The sequence below is a fragment of the Myxocyprinus asiaticus genome, chromosome 3 (assembly GCF_019703515.2).
Source record: "Myxocyprinus asiaticus isolate MX2 ecotype Aquarium Trade chromosome 3, UBuf_Myxa_2, whole genome shotgun sequence".
NCBI classification, from domain to species: Eukaryota; Metazoa; Chordata; class Actinopteri; order Cypriniformes; family Catostomidae; genus Myxocyprinus; species Myxocyprinus asiaticus.
The window spans coordinates 38,190,740-38,208,899 of record NC_059346.1 but is presented as its reverse complement, the minus strand read 5'-3'; positions in this window follow the sequence as shown (position 1 = coordinate 38,208,899).

Here is an 18,160-nt window from a genome sequence, read left to right as displayed (position 1 = left end):
TCAAATTGTATGTAAACTTCTGACCCACTGGGAATGTGATGAAAGAAATAAAAGCTGAAATAAATCATTCTCTCTACTATTATTCTGACATTTCACATTCTTAAAATAAAGTAATGATCCTAACTGACCTAAGACAAGGAATGTTTTCTACGATTACATGTCAGGAATTGTGAAAAAATTTAGTTTAAATGTATTTGGCTAAGGTGTATGTAAACTTCTGACTTCAACTGTGTGTGTGTGTGTATATATATATATTATATATATATATATATTAGGGCGGTCAATTGATACATATTTTTAATCAAATGAATTATATGGTATGCCGATTAATTAATCGCATATGTAAATATTTGCTGAGAAAGCCCCTGAAGTAACAATAATTCAATATATAACGATTAAATAATTATAGTTATATTTAAATAATTATAAATATATATATTATAAAAAATTATAATTCAAAATATTAAAATGCAATAGATTATTGTGGCAGACAAGTAAAGCATAAGTTGATAAGACAAAACAAAACTTGGCTTTAGAATCCAATATATAATTTATTTCTACACTGCCTGCCCCCCCAAAAAAGTCACATAGTCTAATATTTCATTGGACCACCTTTAGCTTTGATCTTGGCATTGTTTCGACAACCTTATGCAACATCACAACATTTATTTCCACCCAGAGTTGTATTAAAGGAATAGTTCACCCAAAAATGAAAATTTGCTGATAATTTACTCACCCTCAGGCCATCCAAGATGTATCCGAGTTTCTTTCTTCATCAAAACAGAATTTAAGACTTTTAGGATTTCTATTCCTTTAATTTTTGGCCGAGATCTTGTATTGATGACGGGAGAGTTGAACCACTCCATAAAGTCTAATCCAGCACATCCCAAATACTTTCAATGGGGTTAAGGTCAGGACTCTGTGGTGGCCAATTCATTTGTGAAAATGATTCATCATGCTCCCTGAACCACTCTTTCAAAATTTGAGCCTGATGAATCTTGGCATTGTCGTCCTGGAATATGCCCATGCGGTCAGGGAAGAAAAAATCCATTGATGGGATAACCTGGTCATTCAGTACATTCAGGCAGTCAGCTGACTTCAATTTATTGCCGCATAACGTTTCTGAGCCTAGACCTGACCAATTGAAGCAACCCCAGATCATCACACTGCCTCCAGAGGCTTGTAGAGTGGGCATGATGGGTGCATCGCTTCATGTGCTTCCCTTCTTACCCTGAAGCACCCTTCGCTTTATAATAGGGTAAATCTGGACTCATCAGACCACATGACCTTTTAACATGGCTCCGCAGTCCAATCTTTATGCTCCCTAGCAAATTGAAGTCATTTTTTCCGATTAGCCTCACTAACAAGTGGCTTTCTTGTTGCCACACAGTTGTTTAGTCCCAATCCTGTAAGTTCTCGTCACATTGTGCATATGGAAATGCTCTTACTTTCAGTATTAAACATATCCATGAGTTCTACTCTTGATTTGTTTATGATGTGACTTCACCAAGCGTTTTAGTGATGTCCGATCACAATCATTCAAGATTTTTTTCCGACCACATTTCTTCCACAAATCTGAAGTTGGACAGTTCTTAACCCAATTCCAGTGATTTCAGCAATCTCCTTAATTGGTTTCTTTGCTTGATGCAGGCCAAAAATTTACCCCTTCTGAAACATCTTTTCCACGACCATGGTATACATCTTCCGACATGGTTGTTTAAGAAATGAGAAGCTACACTCTGCATTTGCAATCCATCAAACTGTGTTTGAGCACAAAAACGTGTTTTCATCTTGTGCTTTCTGCTGTCGGTGAGTGTGGTTTGTTCTAGTGATGGGTCGTTCATGAACGATTTGTTCATTTTGAACTAATCTTTTATGTGACTCAGAAGAACGAGTAGTCTCAGAGAGTGATTCGTTCATTTTGTGTTGGCCGCACAAGTGCATTGCACAACCTCCGTTCGTTTGTTACGTGAAAACCGCATAGACGCTGTGCGGGAAACAGAAATTATTAGTTCACCTTTCAACTCTTTTGGTCCGAGTCGTTCGTTCTTTTCGTTCACTAGCGTATACGGCTGTCACGTGACAAAAGAACAAACGACTCGGACAAGAAGTTTCCACAGGTGAACTAATCATTTCTGTTTCTCATAATTTGTCCTTGGCTGCGTTATACATTTTTCGTTATTGGGACTATAATCAAAGTTTGCATAAGTAGACGTGTTGGGGGGGATTTGACTATTGAAAATGTAACATTTTACATTTAATTCTGCTCAAATGAACGAAATGAATGAAATGACTTGAATAAAGATTTGTTCATTTTGCTGAACGAGACTCAAAGATCCAAGTCAGTAAAATGATCCGATCTTCCCATCACTAGTTTGTTCTCTGTATAAGCTGCGCATTGCCTATACAGCTGGAGTTTTTGCTTACTGCCCCCTGGAGAAAACAGGCAATACTTAAAGCCGTTGGTAGGAATATTCCTTATTATGGTCCGGAGACATGGTTAATTGCGTTAATTTTTTTAACGCGTTATTTTTAAATCGACAGCCCTACTAATATATATATATATATATATATATATATATATATATACAGTGGTGTGAAAAAGTGTTTGCCCCCTTCCTGATTTCTTATTTTTTTTGCATGTTTGTCACACTTAAATGTTTCAGATCATCAAACAAGTTTAAATATTAGTCAAAGATAACACAAGTAAACACAAAATGCAGTTTTTAAATGAAGGTTGTTATTATTAAGGGAAAACAAAACCCAAACCTACATGGCCCTGTGTGAAAAAGTGTTTGCCCCACCTGTTAAAACATAACTTAACTGTGGTTTATCACACCTGAGTTCAATTTCTCTAGCCACACCCATGCCTGATAACTGCCACACCTGTTCTCAATCAAGAAATCACTTAAATAGGACCTGCCTGACAAAGTGAAGTAGACTAAAAGATCTTCAAAAGCTAGACATCATGCCGAGATCCAAAGAAATTCAGGAACAAATGAGAAAGAAAGTAATTGAGATCTATCAGTCTGGAAAAGGTTATAAAGCCATTTCTAAAGCTTTGGGACTCCAGAGAACCACAGTGAGAGCCATTATCCACAAATGGCGAAAACATGGAACAGTGGTGAACCTTCCCAGGAGTGGCCGGCCAACCAAAATTACCCCAAGAGCGCAGTGATGACTCATCCAAGAGGTCACAAAAGACCCCACAACAATATCCAAAGAACTGCAGGCCTCACTTGCCTCAGTTAAGGTCAGTGTTCATGACTCCACCATAAGAAAGAGACTGGGCAAAAATGGCCTGAATGGCAGAGTTCCAAGACAAAAACCACTGCTGAGCAAAAAGAACATTAAGGCTCGTCTCATTTTTGCCAGAAAACATCTTGATGATCCCCAAGACTTTTGGGAAAATACTCTGTGGACTGATGAGACAAAAGTTGAACTTTTTGGAAGGTGTGTGTCCCATTACATCTGGTGTAAAAGTAACACCGCATTTCAGAAAAAGAACATCATACCAACAGTAAAATATGGTGGTGGTAGTGTGATGGTCTAGGGCTGTTTTGCTGCTTCAGGACCTGGAAGACTTGCTGTGATAAATGGAACCATGAATTCTGCTGTCTACCAAAAAATCCTGAAGGAGAATGTCCGGCCATCTGTTCGTGACCTCAAGCTGAAGCGAACTTGGGTTCTGCAGCAGGACAATGATCCAAAACACACCAGCAAGTCCACCTCTGAATGGCTGAAGAAAAACAAAATGTAGACTTTGGCGTGGCCTAGTCAAAGTCCTGACCTGAATCCTATTGAGATGCTGTGGCATGACCTTAAAAAGGCAGTTCATGCTCAAAAACCCTCCAATGTGGCTGAATTACAACAATTCTGCAAAGATGAGTGAGCCAAAATTCCTCCACAGCGCTGTAAAAGACTCATTGCAAGTTATCGCAAACGCTTGATTGCAGTTGTTGCTGCTAAGGGTGGCCCAACCAGTTATCAGGTTTAGGGGGCAATCACTTTTTCACACAGGGCCATGTAGGTTTGGATTTTGTTTTCCCTTGATAATAACAACCTTCATTTAAAAACTGTATTTTGTGTTTACTTGTGTTATCTTTGACTAATATTTAAACTTATTTGATGATCTGAAACATTTAAGTGTGACAAACATGCAAAAAAATAAGAAATCAGGAAGGGGGCAAACACTTTTTCACACCACTGTATATATATATATATATATATATATATATATACATACACACCGACCAGCCACAACATTAAAACCACCTGCCTAATATTGTGTAGGTCCCCCACATGCTGCCAAAACAGCACCAACCCGCATCACAGAATAGCATTCTGAGATGTTATTCTTCTCACCACAATTGTACAGAGCGGTTATCTGAGTTACCGTAGACTTTGTCAGTTCAAACCAGTCTGGCCATTCTCTGCTGACCTCTCTCATCAACAAGGTGTTTCCGTCCACAGAACTGACACTCACTGGAAGTTTTTTGTTTTTGGCACCATTCTTAGTAAACTAAAGACTGTTGTGCTTGAAAATCCCAGGAGATCAGCAGTTACAGAAGTACTCAAACCAGCCCATCTGGCACCAACAATCATGCCACGGTCGAAATCACTGAGATCAAATTTTATCCCCATTCTGATGGTTGATGTGAACATTAACTGAACCTGACCCATATCTGCTGATTTGATGCAATGCACTGCTGCCACATGATTGGATGATTAGATAATCGCATGAATAAGTAGGTGTACAGGTGTTCCTAATAAAGTGATACTGATTTCTTTTTGAGGCCTTCATTCTTCAGAGCAAGATTTGTTGTTTTAAAGGTGCTGTAAGTGATTTCAGCCGTTCTACTTCCACGAGACTGAGCAGTTGTATTACCCATGCCCCCTCTTTACAAAACCCAGAACTCCAAAGACACCAAAATGAGCTTAATTGCAGAAACGGTTGTTAAAAAAAAAAACAGCAGCAAAATAGCACCCTCAACTGACAACTGTTATGAGGAGCATGGCATAAAAATGCATTATGCCTCAATAATTAGCTGCAACTACAATACTATGAGAATGTGAAAAATGATTGACAGGCAGAAATCGCCATTGTCTGCGGTCTGCGGACACATTTTTGTTTGCTGTTTACAGAGTCTAGAGCTGTCACAGAGACTGGTGAGATATCTCATGACACTTATTTCATTAATATCTTTCAGGGAGTAGGAACATTTTTTGCATACCTTTCCATGGAAAAATCGTTTACAGCACCTGAATTTCACACATTTTCTGCAATGTGTTGTGGGTCTAAGTTTATCACCCCTTAATTGCTGCCATCAGTATGTAAAATACAGGAGATTTTTGACATGAACTGTCAAACACAATAAGTCACTGCTCAAATCACTGGCTGTCTTGGGTCTATAATCTTCAAATCATTTTTAAAGATCCACAAAAACTCTCTGCTGCAAGATAAAATATTTTACTCATAGTGAAGTGTGTCATTTCTGCGCCACTAGCGGCACCAAGCAAAATTGTGTTCAAAGTTGTCTCTGTACAAGCTGGGATAGGAGAAAATAATTAAAAATGTACTCACATTTGAAATGACTTGCTATCTAACAATGGCAAGTAAGAGTTTGCCACTTTTCTCTAAAACCAAACTAGATACCCAACAGTTTGCATTCCCTTGACAGGTGAATAACTTTCAGCAAACGTTGTGAAGTATATGGACAAATTTAGGCATATTGTACATATCTAAGGTGCTGGATTACATTTTAGAAGAAATGATTGACTTGTTATGCTTTTCATGCTTTTTATACCACCAGAGAGAATTGCTATTACACTGTTTGTATGCTGTTGGTAAAATCATTTTAAAAGGCCCACTGTGGGAACCTTTTTGAGGATAAATTGCGATTGCTTTGATATAGACTAATCAAAACTGATTCTAATGATTTACTTTTCCAAACCATGCATTTTCTACACAATTTAACTGAAAAATCACAAACATCTTGACAGATAGGAACAAGGTATCTCATGTAACTAATCTCACAGAAATTGGCATTTCATCTACATTAATTTTGAAGAAAAAGAGAACCATTGTTGATCTTATTAAATAACATAAGAGAATAAATTGAAGTATTTTTAACACTTCAATATAATAAACATACAATGACTCAAAAAAGTATATATACAGTATATATACTGAACAAAAATATAAACGCAACATGCAACAATTTCAAAGATTTTACTGAGTTACAGTTCATTTAAGGAAATCAGTCAGTTGAAATTAATTCATTAGGCCCTAATCTAATCTAATCAGTGCATACAGAAAATTACTGGGATCTTTTATTTCAGCTCATGAAACATGGGACTAACACTTTACATGTTGTGTTTATATTTTTGATCAGTGTGTGTGTATATATATATATATATATTCACACTACCGTTCAAAAGTTTGGGGTCACTTGCCTGAAATGTTTCTCATGATCTTAAAAATCTTTTGATCTGAAGGCGTATGCTTAAAGGTATGAAATTAGTTTTGTAGACAAAAATATAATTGTGCCAACATATTAATTTATTTAATTACAAAACTACAATTTTTTATAAAAAATAAAATAAAATAAAAAAAAAACACTTTTTTGAAATTGATGACTTGGACCAAATAATTAAGAAAAGCAGCCACTAAGTGCCCAGCATATAGATGGAAACTCCTTAAATACTGTTTAAAAAGCATCCCAGGGTGATACTTCAAGAAGTTGGTTGAGAAAATGTCAAGAGTACATGTTTGCTAAATCTAGGCAAAGGGTGAATACTTTGAAGATGCTAAAATATAACACAGTTTTGATTTATTTTGGATTTTTTTTAGTCACAACAGAATTCCCATAGTTCCATTTCTATTATTATTACTATTATTCTAAAATGTGAAAAAAAAAAAAAAAAAAGAATGAGTAAGTGACCCTAAACTTTTGAACGGTAGTGTATATATATATATATATATATATATATATATAATATACATTTCATTGCATTAGATATGAAAATCAGTTATCCTCAAACACAGGTGTCATAGCAATAATTACATGGGTAGTTCATCACATTATCTGTAGACATGGTCAACTAATGTTTTACAACCATATCCAAATACTTTTTGAACAGTTTTAAACAGTAACTAATTGATTGTTTTATATTTTAAAGCCTAACTTCTTTTTGTGAAATGTTTTGCTTGAAAAGTACTTATTTTAAGTTGAATAAATGCAACTTGGTTTAGTAATTTAGTCATCCAATGCAAATACTTTGGAGCCACTGTTTCATTCTCATCATATTCATTGCAGGGAAGGTTGATAAGCTGAGAAATTAATATAGTGTACCAAGTTAAGATTGTGGACACCTCAAAAAGGTAATAACACCTTAAAAAGTTATATTACCACTTGACTCTCAAAGGCGAATACCATCATTATTATTAATTTGGCTTACAGTGCTGATGGCTGCAGAATGATTCAAATGATGTTTGTACTTCACCACCTAACTCAAAGTTATTAATTAGATTTTGTTAATTGATTTTCTGGCTGGTCCACTGGTCTCTACATCAAATTAGGTGATGAGTGTGACACTTTTAAAATTACAACAGAAGTTGACTAAACTACTAATACCTAATTCAAAGCTGTAAAATTATGTACATTTTTACAATGTTCTAAATCATTATTAAAACCCAGAGAAAATGTCATGATTTGACCTCTACTTTAAACATCCACACAGACAACATATCAGGATGTGTTGTTCATATTTAAAGCATTATTTCACACAAAAATGAAAATCATGTCACCATTTACTCACTCTTATTTTTTTCCAAACCCATATGTCTTTCTTCCGTGGAATACAAAAGAGATGTTAGGCAGAATGTTTTGTCTCATTTCAGAAAAAGTTCTCATTTATTAAAAAAATAACACCAATTTGCTCGTAAATATGATGTTCAAACACAAGGAATGTTAATTCCAAAGTTGAAGTACCTCAGTAGATGGGTGCAGAGTATATAATATGTATAATTATATTAATATATAATTAAAATAAAGTATTAGACTAAAAGTACACCTGTAAAATATATTTTCTTTTCTCTTTACATCATTATAACTCTCTTAAAATGTACCTAATGCATTCCCTTCTAAAGGGACTTTGTTCCCTTCTCACTCAAAGCACTCGTGCTTGTTAAAGAGTGGCATGCTGTCATAGTAACCATGTCACGTTCCGTTTCCGTTTGTCCTACGAAGGCCGTCTCGTTTAAAAGAGACTTGTTTAAAGGAGGACGCTCATTGTACTGCAGCCTTCAAAGAACGCGTCCTACCTAGCACGCAGCCTTCGAAACGAGACACAGCTTATATGAACCGTCCTGAGACAGACAGGTTTGTCTCAACTATGCTCTGATTCAGAGAAAACAGAGTAAAACTATTGTCCTATAATCCAGGTTTGGCTGGATTATCAGTATCAGGTCTTGGATTTGTAGGGCAGTGTACTGTAGGTCACTGGATCTGAACCTTACAGAAATATATATATATATATTTTTTCCTTTCTCTGTTTCTGTTTTTAAGGTTTAGCTCTAGTCAGCATTAATTTCAAAGTCAAAAATGTATTTTAAATTTCCTGGGTGCTGTGACCATAAATGATCACAAACAATTTAAACCACAGTCATTTGTTGTTCTAAATTGTTCAGTTGGCATTCATGAAATTCATCCATGAAAATACTTGTTAATATGACGGAAAGAAATTTTCCATTATGCAAACCTAATGCATTACATTCCTCAGCCACTGGGCTGGCTGTGTGTGGGAATGCTTTATCAGCAAAACATTGGTTCAAATTGAACCCAATATAACTCCATTTCCTATGATTTAAGTAAGCTTTTTATCATAAAACGCATATTTACTGTATCTCTCTGCAGAAATGTGGGGAAAAGCCCTACATTCTCAATATGCAGGGCATTTTCCACCATAGTAGTCCCCACTGAAGCATGAAGTGAGGATAGACATTGAGAATTTAATTGCAGGGGGAAAACTTGCTCTCCTTGGCTCTGAAAGATTAACCATAAGATGAATTTGAGGAAATAGGAAGTGGCTAGCAGAGGAGAAATGCCACAGGGTGCCATGGATCACGTTCCTTCTAATTGCTCAGCATCATTAAAAGCTTTTCTCCCCCTCCCGTTCGTGACCCAAAATATAATTGTCCTGTAGGGTCCTTAATGAACATCACACATCACAAGCCTCTAAAATCGTAACATCTTATCAATGAGCCAAGCTGTCTGGTAGAATGAAATTAACGCTCAACAGATGCATGGATTGTTAAAGGTCATGTTCCACAAACCAAACAAGCCCTCCCCACGCGATGCATTGATATTACCTGTGAAACAAACCATTAGAATTTTTTTATTATTATTTGTACAGTGCCTTTTACATCTCAAGTACTTTCATGAGATATTAAAATCTGGGCACTGATAAAAGATAGTAAAATAACTAAAAGGTAACACTGCATTTTAATGCATTTCTTCTTCATTTTAACACATGAAAAGCAAAGGAAAAACTGTGAACCCACATTGAAACATCATTTTAAAAGCATATCTCAAATATATAATCTTTTATGCATGATGCTATTGTTTTGGAGGGCTACAATGTTTTGACATGGTGAGCTAAAACTGGAGTGCAATAACCTTTTCACCTACAGTTCTGCCAGTATCCTTACACTACCGTGAACTGCAAGTTTGTATTGATTAGTCCAGTGTGGCAGACATGGATGCCCTTTGTGTTCTAATTAGCAAAGCGTGAAAAATGAGCACTGCTGCAGAGCAGATAAATGCATTTGTCAGAATGTGACATGCACTGTGTTAACAGAGCTATTCCAGCACAGAATTCTTCCCAGTGGTATGAGGTCATGATGCTACCAAACAGGGTAAGAGGAAGATAATATGTAAGGGAAATGTCTAAGTCTTGCACTTAAATAAAGGATAATAATGTAACACATATTTGAAGATTCTACAGCTAATACCCTACAATAACAAATCATTTGTCCAGTGTTGACATACTGAGCTATGGTTTGAGCCTCATTCTGGTCACAAATCTGCCAGAAAAAAAAATCAGAAACAGAATTCTGAATTGAAGTTGTTAAAAAGGTAAAAAAGTATTTTATAAATAATATTAGCGGTCACTATTCAAAATATTTGAATAGCTCTAACTAATTTTTTTATACTAAAATGATAAATTTTTACTCTTGAATAACAAGTGTCTACTTTCAAATGAGACCAAGTTTGTGTTTGTAGACCAAATGGTTCAAGAATTGGAAAAGTTTTACTTTGGGTATGTCGTTTTCAAGCACAAACAGAGGCCGGATGTTAAGGGGTTAAGAACTCCTCAAATGACAACACTTGTTTTGAAAGCAAAAAGACATTACATAGTTTGAACACAGCTCTATGCAAAGCCTTCAAATTACATTGACCTTAACATTATGCATACACCGCCTGGCAATCACTCTCACAATAGGTAAGATAGATCAGCCGGTGTAGACAGAAGAACAGGAGTCTAATTTTGTAATGGCAGAGCCAAATTCTGAGCCAGCTCCCATGTACCTTTGAGAAGATATCATGGCGTCACGTTCTAATGCTCAAACCATTTGGCTCCACTCCAACAAATGCGGCTGACAGATTGAACCGCCAGATAAGAGCTGGCCAATAATTTATTTAGTGCAGCTATCTGAAAAAGAACATGAGAAAATATGTTACCCTCTCCCTCTCCTCTGGAACACCTGGGTCTTACAATTCTCTGTGATAATGTGAAAATGATTTATGGGGAATAAAAATAGGTGGTTATCATAGTCGGGTATCAAAACTACACAGTTGTTTGTTTGTTCAAGTTGATGTGTTTATTCACTGTCATCTTTGATGGAGCATGCAAAACAAAAAGTTTGTTTCAACATTTTGTTTCATAAATAAATAAAAAAATTCAGAAAGGTTTATGCTTTCAGGTTTTTGGGTGAATATATTTTGTAATATAAAATTATAAATATATATATATATATATATATATATATATATATATATATATATATATATATATATATATATACACATGCACACTGGCGGCCAAAAGTTTGGAATATGTACAGATTTTGCTCATATGGAAATAAATTGGTACTTTTATTCACCAAAGTGGCATTCAGCTGATCACAATGTATAGTCAGGACATTAATAATGTTTACATTACAATTACAATTTGAAAAAAAAATTCAGAACTTCTTAAACTACTTCAAAGAGTTCTTATCCAAAAATCCTCCATGTGCAGCAATGACAGCTTTGCAGATCCTTGGCATTCTAGCTGTCAGTTTGTCCAGATACTCAGGTGACATTTCACCCCACGCTTCCTGTAGCACTTGCCATAGATGTGGCTGTCTTGTCGGGCACTTCTCACGCACCTTACAATCTAGCGGATCCCACAAAAGCTCAGTGGGGTTAAGATCCATAACACTCTTTTCCAATTATCTGTTGTCCAATGTCTGTGTTTTGTTGCCCACTCTAACCTTTTCTTTTTGTTTTTCTGTTTCAAAAGTGGCTTTTTCTTTGCAATTCTTCCCATAAGGCCTGTACCCCTGAGTCTTCTCTTATACTGTTGTACATAAAACTGGTGTTGAGCGGGTAGAATTCAATGAAGCTGTCAGCTGAGGACATGTGAGGTGTCTATTTCTCAAACTAGAGACTCTGATGTACTTATCCTCTTGTTTAGTTGTACATCTGGCCCTCCACATCTCTTTCTGTCCTTGTTAGAGCCAGTTGTCCTTTGTCTTTGAAGATTGTAGTGTACACCTTTGTATGAAATCTTCAGTTTTTGGCAATTTCAAGCATTGTATAGCCTTCATTCCTCAAAACAATGATTGATGAGTTTCTAGAGAAAGCTGTTTCTTTTTTGCCAGATTTGTCCTAATATTGACCTTAAGACATGCCAGTCTATTGCATACTGTGGCAACTAAAAAAATGTAAAATGTAAAAAAATGTTACGCTTCATTTAATGAACCAAATAGCTTTCAGTTGTGTTTGATATAATGGCAAGTATTTTCTAGACCCAATTAAGAAATTTAGCATGATTACTCAAGGATAAGATGGCCTGTCTAGATTTGATCAAAAATGACTTTTTTGGGGGGGCCTGGGTAACTCAGCGAGTATTGATGCTGACTACCCCCTCTGGAGTCGCGAGTTCGAATCCAGGGTGTGCTGAGTGACTCCAGCCAGGTCTCCTAAGCAACCAAATTGGACCGTTTGCTAGGGAAGGTAGAGTCACATGGGGTAACCTCCTTGTGGTCGCTATGATGTGGTTCTCACTCTCAGTGGGGTGCGTGGTGAGTTGTGCGTGGATGCCACTGAGAATAGCGTGAAGCCTCCACACGTGCTACGTCTTCGTGGTAACGTGCTCAACAAGCCACATGATAAGATGCACGGATTGACGGTCTCAGCGTGAAGGCAACTGAGATTCATCCTCCACCACCCAGATTGAGGCAAGTCACTATGCCACCACAAGGACTTAGAGTGCATTGGGAATTGGGCATTCCAAATTGGGGAGAAAAAAAGGCTTTTTTAAAATAGTGATGGTGCTGTTTTTTACATCAGTAATGTCCTGACTATACTTTGTGATCCACTGAATGCCACTTTGGTGAATTGAAGTACCAATTTCCTTCCGAAACAGCTAAATCTGTACATTATTCCAAACCTTTGGCCGCCTGTGTGTGTGTGTGTGTGTGTGTGTGTGTGTGTGTGTGTGTATATATATATATATATATATATATATGGGCTCCAGACAAAAAAAAATGACTTAGAAGCCATTGGTTCCTAAACTGAAACATTAAGGAGCCAAATCACAGCTTGATTTAGATTGCTGTTCAGAAACAAGATAGAAAGCAGAAGGAAGACAGCTGATAACCCATTAATCGGAGGTTTAATATACAGTAAATATAGATGAGAACATAAGCTTACATTCCCTTTTGTCTCATAAATGTTCACACCCCTTTCATAATTTATACAAATATAAGAGATAAAAGATTTTTTTTATTATTTAGTACTGCTCTTCAGAATCTACATTACAGATATTTACATATAGTATGCATATAGTAGTGTGTTGTCTTCTTGAGCATCAATGAATGTTTGCACCTTATGTAATAGTTGTGTACAAGTCCCTCAATTGTCCTAAAAGTGTCAAAAACTGATCTCATACACTGAACAAAATTATAAACGCAACACTTTTGTTTTTGCCCCCATTTTTCATGAGCTGAACTCAAAGATCTAAGACTTTTTCTATCTACACCAAAGGCCTATTTCTCTCAAATATTGTTCACAAATCTGTCTAAATCTGTGTGTAAGGGGGTTCGGTGGAAAGGAGGAGGCGAGAACCGGCTTAATAATATAAATAATAATTTAATAAACAATCCAAACAAAACACACAACCAAAAACACACAGCACAGCTGTCTGTAATTCTCTCTCTCTCTCTCGAACTGTCGTCCCCGGCCGCCTTTATCCCTCGCGCGCCCCATCAGGCTGATTGGGGACCGGGTGTGTCTCATTCCAGCCCGGCCCCGCCCTCCTCGGCTCTACACTGTGTTAGTGAGCACTTCTCCTTTGCCGAGATACTCCATCCACCTCACAGGTGTGGCATATCAAGATGCTGATTAGACAGCATGATTATTGCACAGGTGTGCCTTAGGCTGGCCACAATAAAAGGCCACTCTAAAATGTGCAGTTTTACTGTATTGGGGGGTCCGGGGGGTTCCGAAAACCAGTCAGTATCTGGTGTGACCACCATTTGCCTCATGCAGTGCAACACATCTCCTTCGCATAGAGTTGATCAGGTTGTTGATTGTGGCCTGTGGAATGTTGGTCCACTCCTCTTCAATGGCTGTGCGAAGTTGCTGGATATTGGCAGGAACTGGAACACGCTGTCGTATACGCCAAACCAGAGCATCCCAAACATGCTCAATGGGTGACATGTCCGGTGAGTATGCTGGCCATGCAAGAACTGGGATGTTTTCAGCTTCCAGGAATTGTGTACAGATCCTTGCAACATGGGGCCGTGCATTATCATGCTGCAACATGAGGTGATGGTCGTGGATGAATGGCCATCAATAAAATGCACCTGTGTTCGTTGTCCATAACATACGCCTGCCCATACCATAACCCCACCGCCACCATGGGCCACTCGATCCACAACGTTGACATCAGCAAACCGTTCACCCAAACGATGCCATACACGCTGTCTGCCATCTGCCCTGTACAGTGAAAACCGGGATTCATCCGTGAAGAGAACACCTCTCCAAAGTGCCAGACGCCATCGAATGTGAGCATTTGCCCACTCAAGTCGGTTACGACGACGAACTGCAGTCAGGTCGAGACCCCGATGAGGACGACGAGCATGCAGATGAGCTTCCCTGAGATGGTTTCTGACAGTTTGTGCAGAAATTCTTTGGTTATGCAAACCGATTGTTGCAGCAGCTGTCCGGGTGGCTGGTCTCAGACGATCTTGGAGGTGAAGATGCTGGATGTGGAGGTCCTGGGCTGGTGTGGTTACACGTGGTCTGCGGTTGTGAGGCCGGTTGGATGTACTGCCAAATTCTCTGAAACGCCTTTGGAGACAGCTTATGGTAGAGAAATTAACATTCAATTCACGGGCAACAGCTCTGGTGGACATTCCTGTAGTCAGCAAGCCAATTGCACGCTCCCTCAAAACTTGCGACATCTGTGGCATTGTGCTGTGTGATAAAACTGCACATTTTAGAGTGGCCTTTTATTGTGGCCAGCCTAAGGCACACCTGTGCAATAATCATGCTGTCTAATTAGCATCTTGAAATGCCACACCTGTGAGGTGGATGGAGTATCTCGGCAAAGGAGAAGTGCTCACTAACACAGATTTAGACAGATTTGTGAACAATATTTGAGAGAAATTGGCCTTTTGTGTACATAGAAAAAGTCTTAGATCTTTGAGTTCAGCTCATGAAAAATGGGGGCAAAAACAAAAGTGTTGCGTTTATAATTTTGTTCAGTGTATATAATTTAAATAGTTTTAAATTATTGCCTTAGTCTTTCTTTACTATTACCAGATGGCCACAGACACAGAGACTACAAGAGTGCAAATTGAATGAAATCTCAGGTGCAGTTTATTGTGCTACTCCAATCCCAATCTATAATTACCAGAAGAAAAAAAGTGGTACATAATACAGGACTTTTAATTATAAAGAAACCCGAAATACATATGGGACTCTTTTAATAAATATCTGTGCTCCCAGTTGTGAGTTCACTGATGGCTGATTCACTGAGAAAGTGAATCTGATTCAAACTGCTAACCTGAGCTCCTGAGTTCAAACCCTCAGTTCCCCTTCTGTCACTCACTCAACGTTGTGTTGATGTAGTGACACCAGGGGTCGCTCTTGAGAGCCCTGAACACCTCAGATCTTTGAGAAAAGGCCAGTGAGAATTGGCGAGAGGAATTTGCATGCCACTCCCCCAGACATACGGGTATAAACGGAGCTGGCTCGCAACCACTCATTCAGATTTTTTCTTCGGAGCCGAGCGGTTGTACTATCAGCGAGCTGAATACTACTGCTGTTCCATTCACCTCTTAAGAAGCGTATGCTGTTGGATATATGGCGCATTTCCAGCTGCTTTCTCTCCTTCTGCACGATGAGTGCAGATTTCGCCTCTGGGCGCTTTAACAGTGCTAAAAGAGTGTATATTCCTGCTAAAGAGTATATTTTCTCTATTAGAGCACACACATCGACGTTGAACGTCTTTTTAAAGACGCGTCTTTATAAAGATGCCTTTCCGTCTTTGTGTGATTCCTGGATGCGGTCGCTATGTTCTCATTGCGAGAATATGACCATGGCAATGTTGCAGTCACGGCTTTCCTTCTTCCAGGGGAAGGGTCCTCTAGCAGCCCCCCGCGCCTCGCCTTTTACCTTCGGGTACAAGGCCGGCCCGGCTGGCGCTGGAGGCAATTTGGGGGCTTCAATGGGCATGGCTCTGCCGGGTAAATCCCCGCAGACCTCCCACTCCCCAGCACGCTCGTTTGCCCCGGCGAGTTCCGAGAGGAGACCAGCTCGCACCAGGGCCAGCTTAGTGTCCCTTTCGGAGCTCCGGAGCGGGATGAGTGCCCGATCGCTGCCACCTTCGGGTCGGCCCGCCCAGTCTGAGGCTGATGGCGAGATGACCGCCATGCTTGCCCGGGCCGCCACGTGTGTCAGGTTGTAGTGGAAACCCTCCCCTGAGCCCTCGCGGCTAGATGATTGGTTCCTGGGTTCGGGGCGCCGCTCACAGCCACGCCCATCCCCCCCCCCCCGGTCCCTTTCTTCCCGGAAGTGTACGGCGAGGTGATGAGGTCGTGGAGGGCACATTTTTCTGCTCTCACTACCCTCGATGGCAGGGTGGCCCACAGGTATACGGAGGTCCCTCAGGTGGATAAGGCGGTTGTGGTGCACCTGTGCCCGCAAAGCGCAGCCACCTGGTGGGATCGCCCGGCACTCCCTTCCAAGGCCTGTAGGACGACGTCATCTCTGACGGCCAAAGCCTACAGCACCGCTGGTCAGGCCGCCTCTGTCCTGCATGCCATGGCCCTTCTGCAAGTACACCAGGCCAAGGCACTAAAGGAACTGCACGTGAGTAGTCCTGTTCCCGATGTGATGCAGGAGCTGCGCTCGGCGACCGACCTCGCCCTCTGGGTGACGAAGGTCACGGCACGAGCACTCAGGCAGGCGATGTCCACCCTCGTGGTCCAGGAACACCACCTGTGGCTGAATTTGGTCGAGATGTGGGACGCGGACAAGGTTTGCTTTCTCAACACCCCCATCTCCCAGATTGGCCTAATCGGCTACATGATTCAGTTCACCAGGCGCCCACACCAGTTCAGCGGCATCTGCTTCACTTCAGTAAGGGGCGAGAATGCCGCCACCTTGCGTGCGGAGATCATGACCCTTCTGCACAAGGGCGCGATAGAGCCTGTCCCTCCAGCCGAGATGAAGAAAGGGTTTTACAGCCCTTAATTCATCTTACCGAAGGAAGGAGGTGGGTTGCAGCCAATCTTGGACCTGCGAGTTCTGAACCGGGCCTTGCACAGACTCCCGTTCAAGATGCTGACGCCAAAGCACATTTTGGCGTGTGTCCAGCATCAAGATTGGTTTGCGGCGGTAGACCTGAAGGACGCGTACTTTCACGTCTCGGTTCTACCTTGACACAGACCCTTCCTACAGTTTGCTTTCGACGGCTGGGCGTATCAGTACAAGGCCCTCCCCTTCAGCCTGTCCCTGTCACCTCGCGTCTTCACGAAAGTTGCAGAGGCAGCTCTTGCCCCGTTAAGGGAAGTGGGTGTCCGCATACTCAACTACCTCGACAACTGGCTGATTCTAGCTCACTCTCGAGAGTTGCTATGCGCACACAGGGACCTTGTGCTCAGGCACATCAGCCGGCTAGGGCTTCAGGTCAACTGGGAAAAGAGCAAGCTCTCCCCGGTTCAGAGCATCTCTTTTCTTGGCATGGAGTTAGACTCAGTCTCGATGATAGCGTGCCTCATGAGCGAGCGCACACGGTCGGTACTGAACTGCCTGAAATCATTCAAGCAGAGATCAGCGGTTCCACTGAAACACTTTCAGAGGCTCCTGGGGCATATGATATCCTCTGCGCCGGTCACGCCACTAGGGTTGATGCATATGAGACCGCTTCAGCACTGGCTTCAGACTCGAGTCCTGAGATGGGCATTGCGCCGTGGCACACATCACGTGGCCATCATGCCGATCTGCAGCCACTTGTTCAGCCCTTGGACAGACCTTGCATTTCTATGGGCAGGAGTTCCCCTACAGCAAGTGTCCAGGCGCATTGTCATTAAGACAGACACCTCCAAGCGAGGCTGGGGCATCATGTGCAATGAGCATGCAGCCGCTGGCTCCTGGACAGGACCGCGACTGTGTTGGCACATCAACTGCCTTGAGTTGCTGGCAGTATTGCTAGCCCTGCGGAGGCTTTTGCCATTGATTCGGGGCAAGCATGTGTTGATCCGGATGGACAACACAGCGACGGTAGCATATATAAAACCCCAAGGTGGCTTACGCTCATGTCGCATGTCGCAACTCGCCCGCCGTCTCCTCCTATGGAGTCAGCAGCGACTGAGGTTGCT